The sequence below is a fragment of the Ahaetulla prasina genome, chromosome 2 (genome assembly GCF_028640845.1).
Source record: "Ahaetulla prasina isolate Xishuangbanna chromosome 2, ASM2864084v1, whole genome shotgun sequence".
Taxonomy (NCBI): domain Eukaryota; kingdom Metazoa; phylum Chordata; class Lepidosauria; order Squamata; family Colubridae; genus Ahaetulla; species Ahaetulla prasina.
The window spans coordinates 80,983,987-80,999,378 of NC_080540.1; the positions used below are offsets into that span (position 1 = coordinate 80,983,987).

Sequence of the window (15,392 nt, forward strand, 5' to 3'; positions counted from 1 at the left end):
GACAAAATTTATAGAGTTAATTCTTGGATTGCTAGGCAAAAGAAACTTCCTAGAGACATTGTGGTTTATTTTTTGAAAAGAACAGTGAGGAATCAAATTTTGCAAGTTGCTTTTCAGAAAAACTTGAAAATAGGGGAACAGGAGTTGAAGGTTTTGAAAGAGATTCCTCCCAAGATGTTAAGGGATAGAAAGGACTTTACATTTTTCACACAAGAACTTAAGAAATACCAGATTCAATTTAGATGGGAGGTTCCAGTTGGCTTGACAGTGTATTATCAAGGAAGGAGATATCGTATTGACACAGTGCTAACGAAGCTGTCGAAGTGTTGTCCCGGTGTTTGGAAGCCGTACGGGTCTGGATGGGGAGGAACAGGCTCAAGCTCAATCCCTCCAAGACAGAGTGGCTGTGGATGCCGGCACCCCGATACAGTCAGCTGCAGCCGCAGCTGACTTTTGGGAGCAAGTTATTGGCCCCAAAGGAGGGAGTGCGCAACTTGGGTGTTCTCCTGGATGCACGGCTGTCGTTTGAAGATCATTTGGCGGCCGTCTCCAGGAGAGCCTTTCACCAGGTTCGCCTGGTTCGCCAGTTGCGCTCTTTCCTTGATCGGGATGCCCTATGCACAGTCACTCACGCTCTTGTCACCTCCCGCCTGGATTATTGCAATGCTCTCTACATGGGGCTCCCCTTGAGATGCACTCGGAGGCTTCAGTTGGTCCAGAATGCAGCTGCGCGGGTGATAGAGGGAGTCACACGTAGCTCCCGTGTGACACCTCTCCTGCGCAGACTGCACTGGCTTCCTGTTGCCTTTCGGGTGCATTTCAAGGTTTTGGTAACCACCTTTAAAGCGCTCCATGGCTTGGGACCTGGGTACTTACGGGACCGCCTTCTGTTACCTCATGCCTCCCACCGACCCATACGCTCGCACAGAGAGGGCCTTCTCAGGGTGCCGTCCGCCAGACAATGTCGGCTGGCGGCCCCCAGAGGAAGATCCTTCTCTGTGGGGGCTCCCACTCTTCGGAATGAACTCCCCCCTGGTTTACGCCAAATACCTGACCTTCGGACTTTTCGCCGCGAACTGAAAACATATGTTTGTTCGTGCGGGGCTTTCTTAAATTGTAGTTTTAAATTCTAAATTTCTCTCTGGTTTTAATTGGGGTTTTTTAGATTCTTAATTATTTTAATTTCGGCCACACTGTATAATAAGCTTTTTAATTGTATTTTAACTGTATATTGTTTCTTTTTACTTTGGCTGTACACCGCCCTGAGTCCTTCGGGAGAAGGGCGGTTTATAAATATAATAAAATAAATAAATAAATAAATGTACATTTTACAAAGGAATGAATAAAAACTTGGTATTTTCATTGTCATGATAAAAGACTAAGAAAATTAATGAAGGGTGACAAGACCTTCCAAATATGACAGAGACTTTTTTTCTCAATACGTCAAGAGTGGATCTTGGGGAGGGAGGAAATAAGAATGGAAGAAAGGAATAAAGAGAAAGAAACTAGAAAAAGTAGAATGACTACAGGAAGTACACCACATGTATAAAAAAGGGTTAGATGGTATTTTAATCTCCCAACATAATCAATGGAAAGTAAATATGTATGGAACCTGTTTAGACCACAGTGAAAAATATATGTTCTGGACTGCAATAGAAGCATGTGAACTGATAGTTGAGATATGATAAATGATGCCTGATGAAATTATGAAGTAAAAAATTGTGGATGAGGAAAAAAATTGTTTTAGAAAAAGATTTCCACAAAAAAGAACGATAGAAGAATATGGTACGGTGTGTTTAGGCAGAAAAAGATAGCTGCATAGAATGTAGTCAGAAAAAAAGAGCAAGAAATGGAGGTGGAAACAATATCTAATTATTTTGATGGAAATAAAATATTTTTAAACCCTTTTTATTCATTTTTACAGCTTCCAGACTTCGCTCCCAACAGTGAACAGAATTAAAAACAGAAGTAATGAAATGATTTATAGTGAAATTGAGGTGAGGAAGTGCTTCAGGGAGTACTTTAGAGATTTTATATGGGAATTATTGCAATATGTCAAAAAGTAGAGTGGAAATAAGTGCTATAATGATCAGTGTGCAAGAAAACATTGAAAACAGGAAGCCCAAACTGTGGTGAGAATGGTTGAAACTGATAACGCTCCAGGTGTTGATGGGGTAACAAGAGAAGTGTTGCAATATATATGTGGGTTTTGCTTATGGAATGTCTGCTCACCTCATTTAATGTATGTGTGATGATTGCTTCACTTTCCGACAATGGGAAGAATGCAATAAGGAGGGAAATCTACAGTCCCTATATCCATTTTAGTACAAGCAGAAACACTACTCACTTAGTGAATGTAGCTTGGTGTTTATTTTTTTAAACATCAGCAAGCATTAAAAAGTTACCTGACAAAATTAGACAAAAGGCAGGCAGAAGTAGGAAAGAGAGATATGACCAAGAAACAAGAATACAGATACTTATCTGTATCTACAGAACATTCAAATACCACTGAAAATGATATGCTAGGCAGTTAGCTTGGACATCTCAAAGAGGGAGGCCTTTTGGTTATTCCAGCACTAATCCCTTTATAAGTGTAACTGTAGCAAAACAAAAATGGAAAGTAGGACTCCAGGTGATTATTCTGCACCATGAAGAAAATAATTTCATGGACAAAAATACAAAGAATATGCCAAGTATTTGCTTTTCAGCAGATCTTTCCCAAGTGTATGACTGTGAGAAATAAAGTTAATTATATGTTTGCTGTTTATAGACGACATGATAAAGTGAAGAGGTTTGAATTATGAAATGTTTTATGGGAATATGATGCTGAAGAAGGGTTGCTGAATATGATAAGAACAATATATGATGGCAGTTCAGCATACATAAAAATAAATTTAATGCTTAGCAATTGATTCAATGCTGAGCAGGGAATAAGTCAGGGATGTGTGACATTGCCTTGGCTGACTAATATATTTATAGATAATTATATAAGGAGTGCTTGCTATCATTTAGAGATGTATTAGAAGCATTAACACATATGTACATTTACATGCCGATAATTTTGTATTGTTAGTTGAGAACCCAAATGATTTACAGCAAATGTTAGACATATTGTACTATCTCAAAATTAACGTAACAAAGATCAAGGTTGCTGTGTTTGATAAGGTAAAAGGCTCATCCTGGCTTCTTGTTTAAGATGAACTGGAACCCTTAAGTGCTCCAAAATCCAAGTGTCCATCTAATAATGGCTGAGACCTGTGTCTTATGTTACACCTTCATTACTGGAACTACATTGGCTACCAATTAGCGCCCAATGCAGTTCAAGGTGTTGTTTTTTACCTATACAGTCCTCCAAGGCTTGGGACTAGGGTATCAGAGCAGAGGTGGTGCAGTGGTTAGAGTGCAGTACTGCAGGCTAGTTCAGCTGACTGCTAGCTGCAGTTCAGCAGTTTGAATTTCACCAGGTTCAAGGTTGACTCAGCCTTCCATTCTTCCGAAGTAGGTAAAATGGGGACCCAGATTGTTGGGGGCAATATGCTGACTCTATAAACTGTTTAGAGAAGGCTGTAAAAGCACTATGAAGTGGTATATAAGTCTAAGTGCTATTGCTATTGCTATCTTCAAGACTACCAACTAAAGGTGGGATCTACCATCCAACATGTAGTGCCTGTCTGCTGAAGATTGCCAATAAAAATGGGTGCCCAGAAGAAAGCAATTTTGGGTGGGGAGAAGTTTTTGCACAGATGAAGCAGCTTGCCCCCTGAGACAAGGGTGGTCCCTTTCCTGGTTTCTCCAAAAGATTTTCAGAAACTAAATGGGGTGGTTTCACTGCCCAAATGAGACACTGTGCCATAAATGATGTAGATATAGGTACTCTTTTAACTATCATGCTTCTTATGATTATATTACTGTTCTTGTATATAGTGGTGAATGTATGCCACTTAGAACCAGTCAGACTGAAGCAAAGTCAAAATCTTTATAAATGAATAAGAAGAAATGATTTCAAACTAAGTACAAATCAACCAGCAGCTTTTAAGATTTGCAAAAATGGTGGCAGAAAGGAGCGGATAATTTATGGTCTGTGGCAAGGGGAATAAACATTTGTTGAAAAAAGTCAAAGGGGCTGTATATAAGAGTGTGGTCCTGCCTACTTTGTTAGTCTGGATGGGGAGAAACAGGCTCAAGCTCAATCCCTCCAAGACAGAGTGGCTGTGGATGCCGGCATCTCGGTACAGTCAGCTGAGTCCTCAGCTGACTGTTGGGGGCGAGTCATTGGCCCCGATGGAAGGGGTGCGCAACTTGGCCGTCCTCCTGGATGAACGGCTGTCTTTTGAAGATCACTTGACAGCCGTCTCCAGGAGAGCTTTTTATCAGGTTCGCCTGGTGCGCCAGTTGCGCCCCTTTCTAGACCGGGATGCCCTATGCACGGTCACTCACGCCCTCGTGACGTCTCGCCTGGATTACTGCAACGCCTCACATGGGGCTCCTTGAAGGGCATCCGGAGGCTGCAGTTAGTTCAGAATGCGGCTGCGCGGGTTATAGAGGGAGCCCCTCGTGGCTCCCGTATGACACCAATCCTGCGCAGGCTGCACTGGCTACCTGTGGCTTCCGGGTGCGCTTCAAGGTTTTGGTAACCACCTTCAAAGCGCTCCATGGCATAGGGCCGGGTTATTTACGGGACCGCCTACTGCTACCGGATACCTCTCACCAACCCGTGCGCTCTCACAGAGAGGGACTCCTCAGGGTGCCGTCAGCTAGGCAGTGTCGTCTGGCGACGCCCAGGGGAAGGGCCTTCTCTGTGGGGTCTCCCACCCTCTGGAACGAACTCCCCCCAGGACTCCGTCAACTTCCGGACCTCCGGACCTTCCGTCGCGAGCTCAAGACACATTTATTCATCTGTGCAGGACTGGCGTAGATTTTAAATTTTATAGGGGTTTTAAATTGGTCTTAATATTTATATTTCTAGTTTTAATAATTGGGCATTAGAATAAGTTTTTTAATGTTTATTTTAAATTGTATATAAGTGTTTTATATGCCTGTGAACCGCCCTGAGTCCTTCGGGAGATAGGGCGGTATATAAATATGAATAATAAATAAATAAATAAATAAATATGGATGTGAGGGATGGGTAAATCAGGAGGAAAGTTCAATGTAGCAGAAATTGGGTATTTAAAGAAGTATGCTTGATAAAATAAGAATGGGGAAGGAATAGAGGCTGAATACAAACGTGAATGACCAATAGGAAAGAAGTAAGTTGAGATGGTTTGGCCATATAGAGAAAATAAATAAGAATTGAGTTTCAGAACAAATATATGAAAGAAGACTAGATCTAAGTTAAGAGGAAGAAGAAATCTGTGGTTCTCTGGAGTTGATGAGAGCTTCAAAAACAGAGAGGCAAGAAGTTTAAAAAACAAATCACAACTTATGAAGTAGTGTAATTAACTGGGTGAAAGCAATGAAGATGTTGGCATAAACTTGATTTATATATCCCTTTTTTCCTTACCACAGGCCTTCAGTTTCTTTGGGGTTTTTTTTTTTACTTCTTTTATGAACTCCATATTACAGAATGTGATGAATAAGGGTCTATGTATGCCATATTCACCTTTGCGTCCAATTTCAAAGCAGTTGAAAAAGGTGGAAACTGAAAAGTTCTCCTTAAAACTTTAATATATCTACTTAATTTCCTTTACTATGTATTGCTTAAACAATGGTTCATTTTCTTCTGGAATTCAGATCTAATGTATCTGAAATGCTCAACAATGTTAAAATCTCCACATGCTCCACTAATGAGGCAATGTGTATAATGCAAAACAAATTCATGTGACAGGACACACTGTACAAAGATTCTGCCTACTGGGCTATAAAGGGAGAGAAATTCAGCACCTCTCTCATTTTGCACTTGCACCCTGCATTGATAAGTGCATCCCCAAACAAATTTCTTATTCTATTACCTGGGGCGTATGCGGAAGTATTCAGATTAATTTACCAAAGCTGGAGTTGACAGAGTGGGGTCTAGGAACAGGGGGGGGAAAATCAAACCCAAATTGTCTGCTTCTTCCAGGATAATGTCTAGCTAGGTAATAAGAGCAGCAAGTGCTGGGAGAAGAGGGGTGCTCCAGTGGTGGGTTTCAATTTTTTTTACTACTGGTTCTGTGGGTGTGGCTTGGTGGGCGTGGCAGGGGAAGTATACTGTAAAATCTCCATTCCCACCCCACTCCAGGGGAAGGTTACTGCAAAACCCCCATTTCCTTCACATCAGCTGGGACTCAGGAGGCAAAGAATAGATGGGGGCCCGGCCAGTCACAATTTTTACTACAGGTTCTCCAAACTACTCAAACTTTCTGCTACCGGTTCTCCAGAACTGGTCAGAATCTGCTGAAACCCACCTCTGGTGTCCCTGCCCTAAGGATCAACCCCCTCCTGGCAGCCCCCAATCAGATCAGATCCCCAGCTTCCTTCTGAAAGGCAGCCAAGATGGTGACAACACAAAAGTTGACCTTGTCTATGCCAGCTGCTCTTCTTTATCTCATGCGGGACAGGTGGTTGTGTCTGTTTTGCTTTTATTTTTTTTAAAAAAACCATATTTTTAGAGTGGTTTTATCTGTATCGTTTCCCACCAAGCATCATTCGACTCCAGAGGTTTAGAAAGGCGAGAAATCATGAGCCATTAAAAGTCATGAGAGGCTGCCTTACCCTGGGCAGACTGGGGCCAGGGATAGGAGAACTCATTCCTTTGTGGCTTTCTCCACGCCAGGAAGAAGCTGCAAATCCCGAACCTTCCTCGTTGCTTCCCCCACCCCCCCTTTCTTTCTCCCAACCATATTTCCGAGAGAATGAGCCTGTAGGCGCCAAGGTGGGTTGAGCCTGAAAAGGTAGCAGGCGGCGCTCCTGGATTAGGGCGCGGGATTCCGATCTGCCCAGCCCTGTTTCTTGTCTCTCGCCAGCACCGATTTGCAACGCGGAGGGCTTGGTTGTTGCGGTTGGGACCGGGACCGTTTTGGGGAAGGGCTGTAGCTTTGTCGGGTGGCGTTACAGTAGCGCCAGGAGTGGAAGGAAGCCCGGAGACCGGGATTGACGTAGCACGAGGCTCGGCCAGGATCCGGACAGTTTCAGCTCGGCCCGTGCTTTTTATGCGACTCGCAAGCATTTCCACCAGGCGGTGCTGAGGTAAAATAAAACCGAAGCGGTTCGCCTCTTGACAATTCGCTTCGCTCGACGTGCTTGCGAGGAACCTAGCCTTCAGCTGAGCCTCCTCTATCTCCCACTAACTCCTTCTCTTCTTTCCTTTGGAACAGTTTACTACCCCAAAGGAAAGGAAAGGGGCGGAGAAATATAAAGGCACGCAATATCGAAACAAGTTAGAAAGAACGGACTTGGATCACAGAATCATCTTTTTCCAGGCTCCAGGATTGGTTCGGGAACCTCGGGACAGGCTACTCCAGATCCTTCCTTTCCGCCTGGTCCCACCCCCCGGACTTGAGGCTGCACAGCCTGCGGCTTCCGACCGACGTGCCTTCGCAGATGCAGCCAGCCCCACCTTGGCCTGTGTGGAAATGCCCCAAGGAGAGAATTTCCCAATCTCGCAAAGGCCGTTTGTTCCATTGTATAAACGTCCTTGTCCTTAACGACGTATTTCATAACCTTGGCTCTGCCTGGCTTCCTGTCTTTTTAAAAGTGTATTGTTTCTCGAGGGGGCGGCGAGTCCGCTTTGGGTGGCTTGGCGGCTGTTTTTGATACCGACAGGCGCGCGCAAAGGCGCACGCACCCACTCTGGTCGTTAGGCCTAGAAGTGGGGAGCGCCCCTCACCCCCAGCTCCGGGGAGGAAAGGCCGGATGAATTGAGGCTACGGGACGACACGCGTTCCAATGTATCTCCAATTCAGCGCTTAGCAACTCGGCTTCCCCCCTTCCCCCCGCCCCATCACAACTCCGCCTCTCCGACCGAGAACAGGTTACGTGGGGAGGAAGGCTGTCTGCTGAATTCTGGATTCATTTATACTGATTTCAGATCTGCCACCTGCGGTTGGGAAAAAAAAGTGATGATGGAAAAAAATGAGGACCAGATTGGCTTCCTTTGCTTAGTAACCGAGCAGTAGCAAAGCGTGGTCTTTTTTTTTTTTTTTTATGGCTGCTTTACCTTCCAAGAGAAGACGGTCAGAGTTTAGCTGTTTTCACTCAAAAAGCTCCTGCTAAAACACCTGAGCAACCTTCCCTGTGACTGAGCTCTCCCCAGGCCCAAGCCCTGGGGTCAAACTGCAAGAATTTGAAGAGCTATAAAAGGACAAGTTAGGAGCTTCAAAAGGCTGCTACTCTGACCTTAGGTAGGATAAGCTTTAGCCGTACCTTTAGAAAGCTTGAGCTTTTTCATTGACAGTTGTTCAAAAGACAGACCAGGTAATCCAAAAATGGGATTCAGTCAAGAGACTGTTGTGATTACTGGGAGCTAAAACTCCGATCCCCTTGGACTCAACTGGCCTTAGAAATGCTACTTAGAATTGGCTTAGAAATCCAATTGTTCCTGCTTTTCCTTTATAGCAGAGCCTGCCCGAAGGTCCTTTGAGAATGGATCCATTAAACTCATTATATGCAATCCCCACTTTCAGCATCCCTCGAGACCGTCAAGATTGTACTGGCATAATTCAAAAGTGTTTTACTGAATAACTATTTGATTTATACAGCTGCCTGTCTCGCCATAGCAACACTACCCTCTACCATCGGGTGGAAAAAAATAAAAAATCTTCCCAAAGCCCCCCCCCCAAAAAAAAACGCAAAAAGGAAAAGGGGGACCAAATACCACAGCTCTGCCCGTTTGCTAAACTTCATTAGTAATAGATTCTATCAATGTGTGGTTTTCCGTGGCTGATTTTTTTTAAAAGAAAACAATTGACCCTTGAGCATGTAAAGGTAGGTCATTATTACATTAAACTGAGACTATGTGGCTTGGGCATTCCAAGGCTCAGTGCAAACAGTTGGCTGAGATAAGATTCATTGCGCTTCTCTAGCCTTTTGCTTTCCAGGGGATGATCTGGAGCTTGTGGGCTACATCTTCCAGGCTACATTTTTTTTTTTTTTGCACTTTTTTTCAGGAGACTGGTAAGTGCAGTTTGTTATCTTGGGAACTGTTGCTATAGAAACAGGCAGTGGTGGGAGGATTCCCCCCCCCCCCAGTAGCAGGAAAAGGGGGCATTTTAGGTAAAAATCCTTTGAATAATCTCTACCGTGGAACAGCATTGGCATAACCAACAGCAGTGGAGAGCTGACTCCAGAATCCAGTTTTGAACCCTTGGCCTGCCAGCTTGGGAGGGAGGGAAAAGCCATCTGTCTGCAACTACTAATCAAGACAAAATGGCTCCGTTGATTTCATCACTCCTTACTCTTTACCAAATCTTTTTCAGAATGCCATTTGCAGTAACAGTGATGCATCAGATATCTGAAGAGATTCAACTTAAGAAGCTATTTAATGTGTCAGAAATCCAGCTACTTGATGTTATAGAATTAGTACTGACTGGCAAGAGTTCTCTACATATTTAATCTACACTCCTTGCACTTTATTTTCACATGGGAGCAGATTAAGAACTTCACCTAGGAACTGTACCGTCAAAATACAGTATGGTATCATTCGCCTTATCCTTAACATGGTACAGTCATATGTTTGAGACAAGGACATTAAGCCAAAAAAAAAAAGCACACCGTGCCCCAGGTATCCTGACTCTTCCTCCCCCCAATTCTCTTATTCACCCAGTTCTGTTCCTGTTGTTAAGGATACCCTAACTGGCCATTCGTTTCTCAGTCAAAGATAATCGCCTCTCTCAGTCGAAGAACTGTTGCGGCAACTAATATAGACCAAGTTATAACTTACAAACAATTCTCAATGAAGGAGTGCTAGGATCAGAAAGCCTATCGCTGGTCAAAGTTCTCGTAAATATTGCAATGGGCCAGTCATCTATTCTAAATGCCTTTCCGGTAAACAGTTTACATTAACTTAGTGAACTGGCCAAATGGGTTTCTATAGGCAGCGGTTCATCACCATGGAAAATGGTTTTCCGTATCTTCTCAGCTTGCAAAGCACAGTGACACTCAAAGAAATACCTTCTCAGAAGATTTCAAAAGATATTGAGAAAAAATAGAGAAGATGGTTAATCAAGTGTACCCATAAAAAAAGCAAAGTATTCAGCAAGGAATCTTCAAAGAACTCAACAGATTCTATATTAGCTACTTACTTATAATTCTAAGGGAAATCTCCTCTAACTAGTTTAGGTAATGCAACTGAGGAAAACACCTAGAACTAAAATAGTGTTACCCCAATAAATTCTCCCTCGGCTTTATTGTTATACATCTGTTGGATTTACAGTATATGATATCAATATATGATCATATTTGTTACTGATCTTTAGTTCTCAACTTGTAGCAACTAATGTTTTATATTTCTTGAAATTTGGTGCTTGATTTAATTTGCTGATATGAGTGAACATGCAATCAATGACACCATCCTCATTTTCTGTTTCTTCTTAATTTGATTTTTCTTCTTTGATCATGGGTGGGCCCTTAACTTGTCATCGTAGGTTCTACCTAATTCACCTATCCCAGGGATCAGCAACCTGTGGCTCCAGAGCCGCATGCGGTTCTTTGGGTCCTCTGCGGTGGCTGTCAGCTGATCCCACTACTGTCTGGCCCTGTCCCTCTCCCTCCCCTCCCAGTAACTCCGCGCCTGGCCCAAGAAGGTAAGGGCGACAGTGGGATGGAGAAGCGGCCAGGGCAGAGACAGAGAGATACAGAGAGAGGGGGAGAGAGAGAGAGAAACAGAAAGAAATACAGAGAGAGAGGGAGGGGGGAAGAGGGAAGGAGGGAGGAAGGGGAGAGAGAAATATCAAAAGGATTTTTTGGTTCCTGGTGTTTTTAAACAACTGGTTCTCTGCCCTAATGACCTGCTGGGTAGGAATGGCTGGTGGGGGGTTTCATGTGACTAGTGGAAGTGAGTGACATCGAGTTGGCCACACCCACCCAGGTTTTTTGTCTCCCAGTGTTTTCTGTGAGAAATGGGTCCAAATGGCTCTTGGAGTATTTAAGGTTGCAGACCCCTGACCTATCCTATACCAGGGATTCCCAACCAGACTGCACAAACAAACGCCCCATCTGCGGGATACAGATAGCACATGAAACCACGCCCCCTCCGGTCCGGGGGTGGGGGAACCTCTCTCCAGGGAACTGGTCCAGGGTGCCCAAAAGGTACTATACGGACTATGAATAATAATCGATATGTGAACATAAACTCTCATCTCAGTTACAGTGTGAAATAGTAACAATGGCAGCTCTGGGAATGTACAGACTTCTACTCTCAGAGTAGAAGGGACTTAAGCCAAAGGGAATGGAAAAAAGAGAAAGAAGTATTCATCAGTGGGTATGCATGTAATATATTACCGTATGTGCATACTGTGGGTTAACGGGGGGGGGGGGAAGCCTGTAGGTTCCCTCATTTTGGTTGATAGTGTTGCTCATCACTGAAACAATATGGTTGTTGTACTCTCCAAAACGCTTTCTATTCCTGGGAAGGTACAAAAACGAAACGAACAGGATGCTGGACAATTGAGTTTGAAACAAGCTGCTTCCAGAATGAATATGCCAAATGTGTCAAAGGCGTTTTCCTATATAAATAGAGCCATTGTGATTTTCCATAAACACGATAGGGAGAAATGCTGCCCTGCCTCAGGATCAGGATGGACTGTTACAAAGTGAAAGCCCCTCCCGTAATTTCAAAGGGTGCCTTTGGAGAGCCCCCCAACCCTCACTTGGAGAACGTTACACTCCGGTGCTTGGCTGGATAACCTATGACAGGTTCAATCAACCACAGCCATTTTGCAGGAGATTGCTGAACAGTCCCTTTCTCCACTGTCATGCTTGGAATGAGGTCAAGTACTGAAGTCACGATTCAGATGATTAAAATGAAGATGTACCGATTCTGCGGTTGCACAATGTGTTATTGTCAACTATGCTCACATGCTGGAAATAATCTTCATTTAATGATATCTCAAATGATGTTCTCTTCCCTCTGACTTCTGTTTGGACTTTGGCTGTACTACCCTTGTGTCCCTGCAACAACCTGATGTGTTGCTTTCCTGGGACGAGCTGTAGGAGGTTCCTTTGCCGGGCAAGCGATGCTCTCAGCTGTTGCTAGGAAACACTTTTCATCCTGCATAGCACACATGGCTGATAGCAGCACTTTTTTCTTGGATGCTCCCTCCCCTTTCTCAGTTCTAGCCTTGGTTTACGCAGTTAAGCTGTCTCCAGCAGCAAACCTGATTTTTTTTTTTAAGCAGAAGAAAGTTGCAGCCACAAGCGCTGCAGTGCTAAGCAGAGCTCCACAAGCCCAATTCAAAATGAAAGATGGTGTAGTATCTTGGGTGAATTAAGCTTAGGGTAGACCAACCGAATCGACAGAACTTAGACTTGTCCCATTCATGTCATTGGTCCTGCAGTCCACTTGAGAAAAACCTAGATGCAACTTGCTACCTCCCTGCATCTTAGTCCAATTTTCCTTCTCCTATCCATTCAGCAGAAGAAAGGCAGGTAGAAATGCAGACTCTTTTTTATATATATATCATAATCAGGTCCAGGTGGCCTCCCATTCAAAGTACTATCAGCTCTGCTGCTCATACAAAACAAGCAACGGTATACAAAGGCACAACCGCTTCAAGTATCACAGGAGATTTCTGCCCCCGCATCATCTGAAGGGAAGCATGAATCGGTAGGAGAAAATACTGGGCCCAAGGAAGATCTCTCAAAGGGTGATGTGATGCTTTCCCCCCCACCCCATAGCTGACACTGTAGAGAACTTACCATACATATTTTTGTTACCCTGAACTGTTTTGTGTTATCGGATGGTGTAAGCATTTCTGAAGTGCACCCAAGTGATACGAATAAAAACAAAAATAGGCTAAAGTCATCAAGGAGTAAATCACTTTTGCTCAAAAATGGGAATAGCCACAAGTGGCTATTCCAGTAAGAAAATAATGTTTTGTGGTTAGTGCTGAGTAAGTCTCAGTTCCTACCCACACAGAGGAAGCGCTATTCTGGGTCACATTCCACAGAGGGCAATACCCACAACACAAAGGAGCTGACTCACAACAAGGAACTGTATGCTCTGTCCCATGCCGCATGAGGCTTTTGAGATTCTTAGGCAGCCCATTCACGAAAGGAGCCTATGACAAAGGTGGCATAGGTCAGCACCGTTATCCAATGAATCGGAAGGCACAGAACAAGAATATATGCCATCTTTCATTTAGCTCCCCACGTGCACACGTAAGCATATGTTCCACAGTTGTTCATACTGCTGGAAAGCCTGAATTTGGCAATGAAAGTCATCCCCAGAACTGGCTAGTGCCAAAGATTCATACAGAACCAGCTAGATCTATGATTCTCAAAATGTTCATTTGCAGCACCACTGATTGGCTGACCTCTATCTTTCCACCACAAAAAGTGGAAACTTTTAATAATATTTTTGAAGCAAGTCAGGAAACAGCCATGTCACTAACCCATGAGAAACAAGAGGCAGCAGCTGGGCCAGTGTCAACAGAAAGAGGATACAGCAAGCACGAAGAGGGAGATAGGAGGGTAGGAAGACCATTGGGCAGGGATGCAGTTGGGGACTTCAGTTGCTGTATCAATAGGGGGAGGTCCCACTGTCAAGAAACGCCAGCGCAGTCACAGATCTCCAGTGACTGAGCAACTGGGCCCTGATCTCCATTTCTTCTGCGGGGTGGAATACAGGATCCTCAGGCTAACAAACTGGTATAGCTCCTGCCTAGAAGTATGGTAGCTTGGGGCGCTGTGCATCATCCACACGCATGAAGATATTGGTCAGCTCTCACAAGAGTATTTACTGTGTTAGGGAAGCAGGAAAGCAGCCAAATGTTACAGGCAGATTGGCTGTTTTTGGTCTTCAAGTGGTTGTTACTCCTTCAAACTGGTTGTGGGCCTTTTCTATCCTTTCCTTTAGGTAGTGCTAAATCAGGCCCCGATATTTTTGCTTCATATCTGCCTTGTACTGAGGTGTAAAATAATCTGCCCCCTTAACTCTCCTTGACAGGCCCATGATAGCTTCTCTTTCCAAGGCTTTGCCAAGCAAGCACGACACTTTTCAATAGCAACTACTGAGGGGTGGTTTTGTATGTTTCTCTGGGCTCTGTCACCATGGCAGCAGCACAGAGAGGCCTGCAGGCAATGCTGCCATTCCAGAGAAAGGGGCTTCCTTCTAGGCAGTCAGGAATGGCAGCTGTCAGCTCTGCTGAGAATATGTAGATTGGGGGCAGGAAGCCACAGGCTCCTCCCTCTACCCTGCCATAAAGCCATAGGATGGTCAATTCCTCAGGGCATCATGATGGGCTCACCCAAGGAAGGAGGTCTTTTAGGGACTAACACATCCTCCCCTACATACATTGGGGCCTTCTAAGTATGTTCATTACAACTCCCATGAGCTACAGCCAGCTGCTACCAAGCCATTCAAAGCATTTACAGGTTAGTCTGTGTTTATTCAGTCATTAAACGAAGTGGTCCCTAAGTGAAATCGCCACTGCTTTTATGATCTTACTGCTTTTATGATCTTACTACAGCTTTCCTTTGTTTTACAGACCGGTTAAGTTTGGAAATGTGAGGATTGGCCATAAATTTGCTTTTTCATCACCATCGTAACTGAACAGCCACTAAACAAGGACTACTTGAACTTAACTCTACAGTTCCACCTTATACCAGTGGTGGGTTGCTACCGGTTCACCCTGGATCGGGCGAACCGGTAGCAGCGGTAGTGGGAGGCTCTGCCCACCCGCCCGGACATTTCTGCACATGCACCCACAAGCGAACCGGTAGCAGCCAAAATTGAAACCCACTACTACCTTTACCTTTGGATAAAGGCCAAATTGTTGCACATCCTAAGGCAAAGGAAGCAGAGACACCTTATTTGTTCTACTCTGATAAGAAGGACGGGAAAGCCAGACCAAGGACTGCCCTTCTATTTTCAGAGAGGCTCCATGGCTAAAGCCATTCCGTCTCTGCTAGGCAATTTTTGCACTGGGATTCACTGGTAAAGGGAGGGGATGCATAATATGGCTCTACTAGGTTTAGTGGCTGGAGCTGATCTTAGCTCTATTTTAAGGAGACAAAGACCACCACATCTTTCATGGTTCTTAAGGAAATACCTTTTTGGGATTGCACAAAGGTACTTGCTGAAGGCTTTTCAAATTACAAAGCAGCAAACGGAATCATTAACAAAATACAAAGCAGCAAATGGAATCATTAACAAAATAGGTTTTGTGCTATGTACCCACAGAGTTTCAGCCAACCTCCTCCTTGTATCTTCCTTTTTTTGTGTGGAAAATCATCTCTGTCCTGGTCAGTATTGT

At 44.2% G+C, this 15,392-nt stretch overlaps 1 long non-coding RNA gene across 1 annotated transcript; it reads left to right on the forward strand.

The window, feature by feature from the left end:
• Positions 1-6,871: 6,871 nt before the first annotated feature.
• On the forward strand, positions 6,872-7,640 carry LOC131191297 (uncharacterized). The gene is made up of 2 exons (XR_009153460.1): positions 6,872-7,167; positions 7,296-7,640. It is a non-coding gene; the product is annotated as an uncharacterized LOC131191297 (long non-coding RNA).
• The last annotated feature ends 7,752 nt before the right edge of the window (positions 7,641-15,392 follow it).